Raw genomic sequence first — 10,436 nt, 5'->3', positions numbered from 1 at the left:
TCAGCGGCACATCAACACCAAATCATGGAACTTCTGTCTTGTGCAAGCTGAAATGTGATTGACAAAAAATGAAATGGAATTTAGTATAACTGTACATAGTATTAAATTTGGCTGCTCTCAGAGGCATATTTTTACTCTCTTGACCAGAGGAATGGGCAGCACCAGTTGTGTAGACAGATGGGAAAGCCTGGTAAGACATCCTTGGGCGATGGTAAGTGTCAGTGCAAAGTGTTGCCATTGCCTTCCCTGCTGTTTGCTTTTCACATGGAGTGACAAATTACTCGTGCAAAGCCATTACAGGGGCTGCACCCAGGCTGTTTATCTTTGCATGGGACTCTGTCACTGTCACTCCCATTCACATGCCGGCTATCTGCTTATCTTTCACTCTCAAATCCCAATCTCTCTGTACCCTCCCCCTAACCCCCCGCCCTCTTATGAACTCATTCAGTCGTTTCTCATTACCTATCACTTCTCCATCTCTTCTTCATCCTTACTTTTCTTTCCATCTCATTGTTTCACCTTAAAATCTGGTTGAGTTTTTGGACAGTGTAGAAACATTTCATGCCAGGAGAGGCGGCCGCGAGTGACCTAAAGTTCCTCTCAGCCTGTTAACAGCCAGAGGGGACAGGTGCATGCTGGTCTGCTCAGCAGCGTGAGGTAGAAATGGCTGGGTGTATCTCATCTCTTCCCACCTCCTGAGGCATACAAATGTCACTTCTGCGCTCCTTGTCATCGGCATGAGACATGGAGGCAGGTTTTCTGCAAATCCTGAAATGAAAAAGGGCACTTGAGAGTAAGGTACCGGATGTTCTCGAGGTATTTGACTTTTGCACACCACCCCTGTTGGTCACCATGTCCCTAAAAAAAGTCAGCAAAAATGCAACCTCCACCTGCTTTTACTCCAGAGTGGCAGCTGTGAATTTGGTGCTAATGACTCGGGGTGATGGAGCTCAGAGCTGAAGATGGAGATAGGATGTGGGCCTAATCGAGCCTGAAGCATTCTCTCCTCCTCCCCCGGCCTTTTAACTCGCACTGGTGTGGGGCCAGCTGGGACTCCATTTTGCGTCTTTTCTGGTTGCAGGTGCCACGTCATTGCGGGGGTTCCAAGTGCCTGATGGGTACGAAATCAATCCCCTCCTACTCTTTCCCTGTCCAACTTTGATCCTGACCTTGACAAAAAAGAGCATCTGGACGTTTTCACAGAGAGTGGCTTGTAATAACCACCAATCACCCTCTTAATGGTTCGAGTAAAATGTGCTTGAACTGGTGAGTTCAAATGGGGTAATGTTTTGTTGTTATACTTGCAGTGTGTGCCAGACCTGCTGAGTAATAAAAGCCTCAGACATATTATATAAAGGATTACAAGGCTTGTAACTGAGCAAAATGACTAAGACTTGAGCAATTGATTTTATGCTCTCTGGTGGAAAACAGTTCTCGATTTCAAAAAGTGTGATGTCACTTTTTCACAATTACTGAGAATATTGGAAGATATTGAGTAACCAGTTGTGTTAGCATCTGCTCCAGCTTATTGTTTGTCTAACAGATTTTTAATGGTGTGCCACAACATTTTGCATTCAGTAGAAGTAGTTGCAAAGGAATGTAAAATGCATGTATTACATATAAAAAAACTGTATCATTTTCCTGCCTTGTTAAATTGCTTCCACATTAAGTAGAAATCTACCTACCTATTTTACATTCGTGATTGCTGTTATATTTATCAGTTTCTATTTATGGACAAATGAAGTACAGTTACAGCAAGTCTCAGTCGTAAGTTCCTAGAGTAACCTTAAGTTGACAACTTTGCACATTTTGGTTTTTGTAGAAATTAAATAAACACAAAATGCACATTATTGCACTTCAGAGGTGCTCGTAAATAGATGTTCTTCCTTTAGACCTTATATATACTGTCAATGCTTTAGACTGAGCCAGGCTATAGCTCTTTTCCCATTTCCACTCTTTGTTCCAGGGTAAGCTGGAGCCAGAGGACTATTAGTTTACTTAGCTTAGCATAAAGATTGTATACCAGCTAGCATAAGTGACAAAATCTTGTTGCGTTCACTTTAAAAAAAAAATGGATTTAAACATTGGATTCCCCCTGTTGCAATCAGCAAATTCTCCACTAGAAGTAACTAAATCCTGGTAATAAATGCTGGTCCTTTAAAGGTGCAATATGTAAGAACTGCTGCTAACTTTATTTATAAGACTACAACAGTTAAAAGAGCATGTGTAAAGGAAGTGTTACGAGATAGGACAGGCCAAGGCTAGCTGGTTAGCATGCTAACTTCAGTCTGCAACACAATACATAGACATCTTTGACATAACATCAAAACTGTTATTTCAGCACATTTCTCTTGATAATTTTAGTTCTTTTTTAAATGTTTTAAACTTCAACTCGTACAACTTGCACCTTTAAACTCAGTTATGTATTCTTCCTGTTCAAAAATGACATCTTTATAACTACAGGACTTGACAACATACCAGTAGTCATCAGAGTTACTCATATTTTGCCCTACATTTAAACACTTTCTGTGGCAGGCAGGCTGCACAGAAACAGGTTCAAACTGATTTGAATTCATAAAAAGGAACGGACAGTTGGTCTGAGTGTGCCTCTCAGCCTCTTCACCTTTCGTTTGCCCTTGGTCTTCTTGCTAATGAAATCTTAAAATAGCCTGCACGCTGCTGAAAAAAGTGGGTCAGAGCACCAATGCAAAGCCAATTCAATACAAAAGCATCAAGTGGTGCATTATGGGTATTTCCCCCTGTGGTAGAATTGAGGTGGGGGCCGGAGTTTGCGTACTGGTGGATGCCTATTCTTGTCCTCTTTCTGCAGTGGCATCAAATGGCCGGTGGAGCGGTCAACAACGGTTTTCGTTAACGCACAGTCACAGTTTCTTCCTCAGCCTTTTCCAGGGAGTGAAAACACACATGGACATTTTTTTTGTTCTCCCAGCTAGTGTCTAATCCCCGTGCTTATTTACTGCATGACACCACTGGATGACAGTAGGGTTGCTTCAGTGTAGCACACCACTGAGCTGCTGGCTGTGAGAGGCACTAGAGGACAGTGTTGTATCCAGTTCACTCTTGTCATGTTCTATTGTTTGTGGCCAGACACATCATGCAGACACCCCTCGACGCACAGTTTGCCCTACCGCGGCTGATTAGATTCGGTCTGATGGGTTAGCAGCAGTAAGCTTCCACTACAATGTAGGGTGAGTCTTATTATAGTCTTTAAATATGCACATTAAGCCAAAGACATGGATAGGAAAACACAGACACATGCTTAAACAAACCTCCCTTAAGACAAAAATGTCATGTTTGCCATGTCAGTCTTTCTTGCCTGCTGTTCTTTTAAACCCTTCAAGCTGTCCACACTGACAAATAAATCCAGCCATTGATATAATAGCCATTAATGAGACTTCTCTTGGCAATTATAAAATAGGAAAAAAAAGCAAAGATACCAATCTGAGACCACAGAACCTCTCTACAATGACAGCCTTTCTGCCAGCGCTGCTCGATCAACAAGTCTTGAGGTATTGCTGGCGCGCTCTCCATCTGGCTGCCACTGATAAGAACTTACTGGGGCTGGCTGGATAATAGTCTCGCAAGCTTAAAAGCAGGAGGGGGTGTGGGGGCATAATGTATTCTGGGGGAATCCAGCAAACAGGACCCTATAAACCAAACCTCATCTCCCCCCTCTGAGCACATTCGGGCGAAGACAGCCCCCTTCGATATAGCCAGTGGGGGTGGAGAGGGGGGTGGGGGCATCATGCTGCCACAGTCATGATTTGCCTGGAGCGTGATTTTATTCCCGGAGAAACAAGATGGCTGCACTCAGCCAAAACATATGAGGTACATCCATGAGCTAGAGCTAGCAGGGCTGTAGTCAACCAGAGCTATATGGCTGAGCTTCTACACTAAATATGATGTATTTCTCTCTATTTCTCATGGCCTTGTGTCTGAAGGAAATATGTAAAGCAGGTATGACCTCTATTTTCAGGGTCAGATGCACTAACTGTTTTTTGGCTTGTACCCCCCGAGGTGTCCTCAGACTGACAAGGGTGCCTCATGGGAGATGAAAGAGCAAAAAATGATAAATGGTTGTACACTGCAGGCTTGAAAATGTTGTTCAAATGTTGTGCATTGTATATATTTTGGTCATTTTAGGCATATATTTTCTGATGCAAGCTTCAAAGACAAAAGGTAATGGACCACAAAAATGCCTGGGCATCCATCTGTGAATACATTTTTTTATTTTTTTATCTTCTCCCCAAGAAACTAGAAACTGGGGACTCATGTGACAGCTACGTCCACAAACGCATCATTCGGACACGGAGGCGATGATGGAATGTGACGTAGAAGAATACGCAACATGACAGCATGAAGGAACCCCAACCCCACCCTCAAATCCTGTTGGTTGTTTGCCCGGTGACGCAGGATGAACCAGACGTCTTTGACACAAAAAAAGAAAAATCATTTGAAGGGGACTGGATGCAGGCAGGCACACAAGCCTCACAATATGTTTCAGAACATTTGCTGATAACCACGGATGATTTGGATTGTGTCCGACATATTTCAGAGTGGCCAAACATCCAAGTATTTATGTGTCGGCATCATCTCAGCAGTGGTGTCTAGGTTTTTTTTTATTCGGATGACTCACTCACAGGTCTCTAGCAGAGTTAATGACAGGAAAAAAAGTGAAAGTAAAGACTAAAATGCCACTGGCCATTAACCTCCGATCAGAGCTGTCATATTATCTGGAAACACAGATAGATGGGAGGTTTGGCTGGAGGGAAAATGCTTTGACTCTGCCATGATCACAGTCTTGTATTGCCAACCAGAAGTCAGAGTTGGTGAGAAAGATATGCTCTGGAATATGATGACGATTGCATGCCACACACCGTCTTTGCAAAATGATCTAATAGCCCACCTCTCATATTTTTTTTGTCTATCTCGGGAAGGAGGGATTCTGTTGGATTAGGGGAAGCTGGGTTTTTCTGTGCATTCTCTTCTACTTGACCTCTATTATGATAACAGATGTTAATTACACACTGCTGGGTTTCCCAGTGAATCTGTCTGTTGTTTTCTCACATTGCAGGTTGCCCCTGCAACAGCTGTCCCTTTTATAGACCGACAGAACATCCACTGAGATTCTGTCACCATTTTTTTTTGCAAAATACACGCTCTTTGTGTATTCTATGGTGTTATGGTTGATTTTTGATAGGTGGGTGTATTTGCTTGTGGCTGTGAATCGCAGCTAAACTTGGCAGAGCTGCTGAACATGGAAAACCATGTCGGTAGCCATATGGAGCAAAAGCTGATTCAGTTTAATCAGTGTGTTCAATATACTTCCTCCATCAGGGAATTTTAACACTGCAAAATAGCTGAGGAAGGGAAAACTCAAAGTAATACTCATGAGTATACACTAAAAGTTAAACCTGTTTGATTTCAGCTTTGTTGGTATCTGCCACAGAGGACAACAGGAAATCCAAAGAAAACATGTGGGATACACAGAGCCAAATATAATCACCAAAGATGTCACCAAAATAAAAATTGCAGAACACCAGGGCTGGTCTAATGGCTGTAATTGAACTTAAATTACATAGAATAAGAACTGTGGTGACGAATTCTGTTGGATGAGTTCTTAGAGTTACATAAAATGAGAACAACTTTGCGGACCTTAACCTTTAAATATGTGGCCTGCTTTTAATCACGACATACTAAGTGCAAAATGACACTGTATTAAGTGGTGGTGGATGTGGCTCTACAAATATTTTGTCCATTTTTCCATGATCCAGCTGCACAAGCTGATGCAGTGCTTTTTTTTTTGTCTGTAAACCAAAAACACAGAACTCAGTTTTGTTTAGATGCCGTCGCACTTAATATGTCAAATACATTTTTCTGAGGACTTCCAGGGATGTAAAGATGAAAACACATATATGACATGTGTACTCTGGGGAGAGAAATGAATACTGAAGAGCATGGGAGGGCATTTGCATCAGTTATACAACTCTTCTCCACTGGGGACGAGGACAAGCTCTTTTAATGATGAGTCACTGCTGGGACTAGTCAGCACTGTGTCATGAACCCTGCTGATTGTACTTATGTGGGAGTAGGCAGGACCGATCAGAAGCAGTTTGTTGTTCACGTTGTATTTTATTTGTTTAATGCTCTTAGTTATTCACTGAATCACCTGTGCAAAAGATTTTTTAGGGTATTTTTTTATGGATGGCAATGTTTTTCTATCTGTCTGTCAGTCTACCACTATGATCAAGCTGTTGGATGGACTGCCATGTAATCTTGTACAGACATTTATGATGTGTCCTGATGATTTTGGTGATCATCTGACCTTTCCACTTGCACCCCCATAAGGCTGACATTTATGGTTTTGAGTGAAATGTCTGGGCAAATATTGGATGGATTGCCATAATGTTTGGTTTTAAAAATAACATGTGTGTTCCCCCACAGGGTGAACTTTGGCAATCCTGTAACATTTCATCTTGTGCCATCATCAGATAAACATTTTAATTTATCCATTACTTTGTTTTATGACTAAGTATGAAGTTAGTGGATATGCTAAACATTATACCTGCAAAACACCAGCTAGCATTGTCTTTGTGAGCATCCTGATGTTAGCGTTTAGCTCAAAGCACTGCTATGCCTAGTGAGTGTAGTCTCTTCTGTCAGGTTTATACATTCATAAAAATTAAACTAATGGATTGAAATAAAGCTGGAAATTCCTTCAATATAAACACATATTAATAGGACACAAATAGTTATCCACAAATTGAATGATGCTTCCCTGGAACAGGTCAAATTAGCATCCGCAGAGCTGCAGAGGGTGCTAAATGTCTCAAAGAAGCCCGTGTTAAGATCTGCAATTATTGACATCTAAAGGAGAATTACATTTTTGTATATCTAAGGCTGCTATAAATACACCTTCATTCACAGGACTCACATCACACAACCTGCAACAAATTCATTATCATATGCAAGGCTCATTTCCACAGTCAGATTAGCTACAGTATGTGTCTAGCTTGTGTTCCTCACTGTTGCATTAAATTGAACAAATTTTTTTTTTTTGTTCACCTAATGGCATTTTTGCCTTCACACAGATTATAATAATCAGCAGACAAGGTGAAACACTCTGGACTACATTGCCCTTTGCACAAATGAGAGAGAAAAAGAAAATGGAAAAGAATACAAATGGACTTTCCAATTGCTCATATAAACATTTTAATGAGCAAAGTTGTCAGGTCAACTGAAAAAAGGGTTGGCCAAATTTAAAATGGAGATTCATGCATGTATATGGTTGCACCAATGATATCCTAACGATCTTTCTATCAACTGCACAATCCCAATACTCATTTAAGTGGCTCATGATATGCTATATACCACAGCTGGGGAAGTCACGGCCCAGTGGCCTGCCACAATGGCAGCTAGTCATTGATGGAAGCCACGTGCCTGTCAGGCATTCACACCACGTACCTACGGCCACAATAGCCTCATCAGTAGCCTTATTCAATCAGTCTTCACAGACGGAGTCGACTCGGGTGCTGCAGACCCAGCCAGCCGTCCGCTGATCTGCATCACAGAGGAATCAACAATCAGAGCGTCCCTCCTTAAATCTCCTTGAAGTGATCTCTGATTTCGCCTGATTGTGTCCGACACTGTGCCATTATTCCACTTGGCGCATTCGAGTATGACCATGTGATTAGTACATGAGGAGGAAAGGACGATGGCATACTGTTATGTTGTTTGTATGAATTGTTTTAGCAGCAGTGTACAACATAGACGGACAAGGAAAGGCGTTTATGCCAAGGGTTTTTGAGTTCAATTCAGCCCATGTAGGTCGGTCTCAATACATGAGAAATACATGATATTTACACGTGTGTTTGCTGGTGATCTCAAAACTGAAGACTGCAGGATATGAATATGAAGGTGAAACACAACGTCAGTGAAGTCATTCAGCATTAACCTTGTAATGGTGGTGCAGGACAGAGCTGGGTCCAGTTGGTGGGGTGTTGATGATGTCAGAAGCGATACAAGGCCGGTATCGATTCCCACATGTGCACAAACACACACAAATAGGGAGTGACTGTGTTAATCAATACCCTTATCAATCAGTCAATCATCCCTCATGAACTGCTGCTTGTCCTTCAAACCAGTGTGTCACCACTGCAGGAAAACTGCTGTTAGAGGTTGTAAACTGCTAATCCAATCAGAATAAGTTTTCTGTTCGAGAACATTTATCTTTCTTTGTCTGTGCAGCGTGAATGCAAAAATCAAAGTCTGTTTTGCTGAGAAAATTGCTTCTTGAATTTATCTTTGTAGCATTTTTTACAGGTATTGATCAAATGGCAAGTGGCTCTGCACTGTGTAACACAATTATATAACCCAAGTTTAGTTTTGCTTTCATGTAGAATGTTAATTATTTCTTTTTAAAGCCAAGAAAAATCACTTAGCTGATGACACAATGCAGATACTCGTAATAACAGTGCAGCCAGAGTTCATTGAGTGGGCTAGAAGAGACAAAGCTGAGTGACTTGCTTGTCATTCCAGTGCCACTTAGTTTTCAACAACATAATTGTTCTCAACCCCTAACACTGTTCTGAATCCTAACACATTTCACAAAGTATCTGTCAGCAGAGTAGGTCTGAAAACATGTCTGAAAACAGCTACTTTAATATCAGGTAAGACACTGTTCATTAAATCTTTTATAATGCCGATTTTATATTTAACTATATGGCTTGGTTATTATATTTATTTGTTCAGGTAGTTTTGGATGCAATTCTTTGGATTTTACGTAATTTGCTAATGGATAACAAAATAAAAAAGCCATGCAGCTCCGATAGAGTAGATACAAAATGCAATGAAAGTCTGCTTTTGTGCTCCAATCAGATTGTATATGTGTTTGTTTTAGGTTTAACAATGTATATAATAATTTTCACTGAATGGCTGAAATAATTTCTTTAAACCTATTTTATGCAAATATAATTTTCTAGCCACAAAGTCCCCTAGTATTCTCAATTTTATTTTTTAAAATGTATGTAAATGTATGTAAAAACATACATTGACTGAGAGGACTGAAATATGGACATGAGCCAAATCAAAGTAGAAGGACATACTGTTCCATACAGTACATTAGAAGGATTATTTGATCATGCAGCCATCTTACGTGTTTCATAAGATGAGATGTCTCATGGGTGCAGTGTCAGTCAGAAAGGATGATTTTTTTCATGGTGTTAAGACTAGCGGCTGATCAGTGGGTAAGAAACTGGGAGTGCAGAGCAGTATGTAGGTTACCTGTCAGGAAATTAAGCCTATTAACCGCTTATGTAACACGTCACGCATTTGGCTGTGTGTCACATGTGGTTTTCTCATCCAATATTTCATATGTGGCACCGGGCAGACTTCTGTAAAGATGGTGTACTCATTAGTTCTTGCACATTCCTGATATTAAACTTATATTAAACTAGTTTTGCTGCAGTGCTGCTGTTTCCATGCTGGTAATAATAGTTTTAGTAAAGTAGAGATGATATTTTCAGTATAATAAATATATATTCTAACAACATAGTCTTTTTTAAAATATATACAGGAATCAATTCATTTTACCTTTCTCTCAGTAGAGAAAAGCGTACCTTGTAGACTTAGAGTCTACAGCTATGATAGCAACGATGCTTTGAGCTAAATGCTAATGTAAGTATGCTAACTTGCTCACAATCTAACATACCAATATTTAGCAGTGAATTTTGAGCTTATGAAAAGTTGAGGTTTAATAGGTGGTTGCAATTCATCCTGAGGCAAAGTGAATTTCTGAAGCAAATTTTGTGATAATCCATCCAATAATTGTTGAGACTCAAAACCACAAATGTCAACGTCCTGGTAACACTAGAGATAAACGTCAGAAAGAAAAGTCAGATCATTAGAATACATCATCTGGTGAATGTCTTTACAATTTGGTGGCAATCCATCTTGTAAATGTTTAAATATTTGACTGGAAACTTTTGCAATGATGGTAGCGCTAGATGAAAAGTCATGGGATCACCATAGTCAGTATGGGTTCATAGTCTGGGAAACAGGAATATCTGCACCTACTTTGATGGCAATCCATCCAAGTTGTTGTAGAGAAAGTTCACTAAAAACCACAAACGAAAAGTCACTGTTTCTTTATCCTCTGGAAACCATGAATACACAATTTCAAGGAAATCCATTCATTAATATTCAGATATTTCTGTCTGGTCAGCACTGCAATCATCAAGCCACTAGTAAAAGAAAATATGTCATGGTAGCTAACCTGGTGGAGCCAGCCCCATGTAGAGTGAGTCCTTACTGCAGTGGCCCGGGTTTGAATCTGACCTGTAGCCGTTTGCTGTGTGTCGTCCCCCCTCTTTCTCTCTTCCCACTTTCCTCTCATCAAATAAAGGCATAAAAAGCCC

Source organism: Morone saxatilis, unplaced genomic scaffold, assembly GCF_004916995.1.
Source record: "Morone saxatilis isolate NCDOM2014 unplaced genomic scaffold, NCSU_SB_2.0 Contig0, whole genome shotgun sequence".
Lineage (NCBI taxonomy): Eukaryota > Metazoa > Chordata > Actinopteri > Moronidae > Morone > Morone saxatilis.
The sequence above is the reverse complement of the archived record's forward strand: the minus strand, read 5'-3'. Positions refer to the sequence as shown.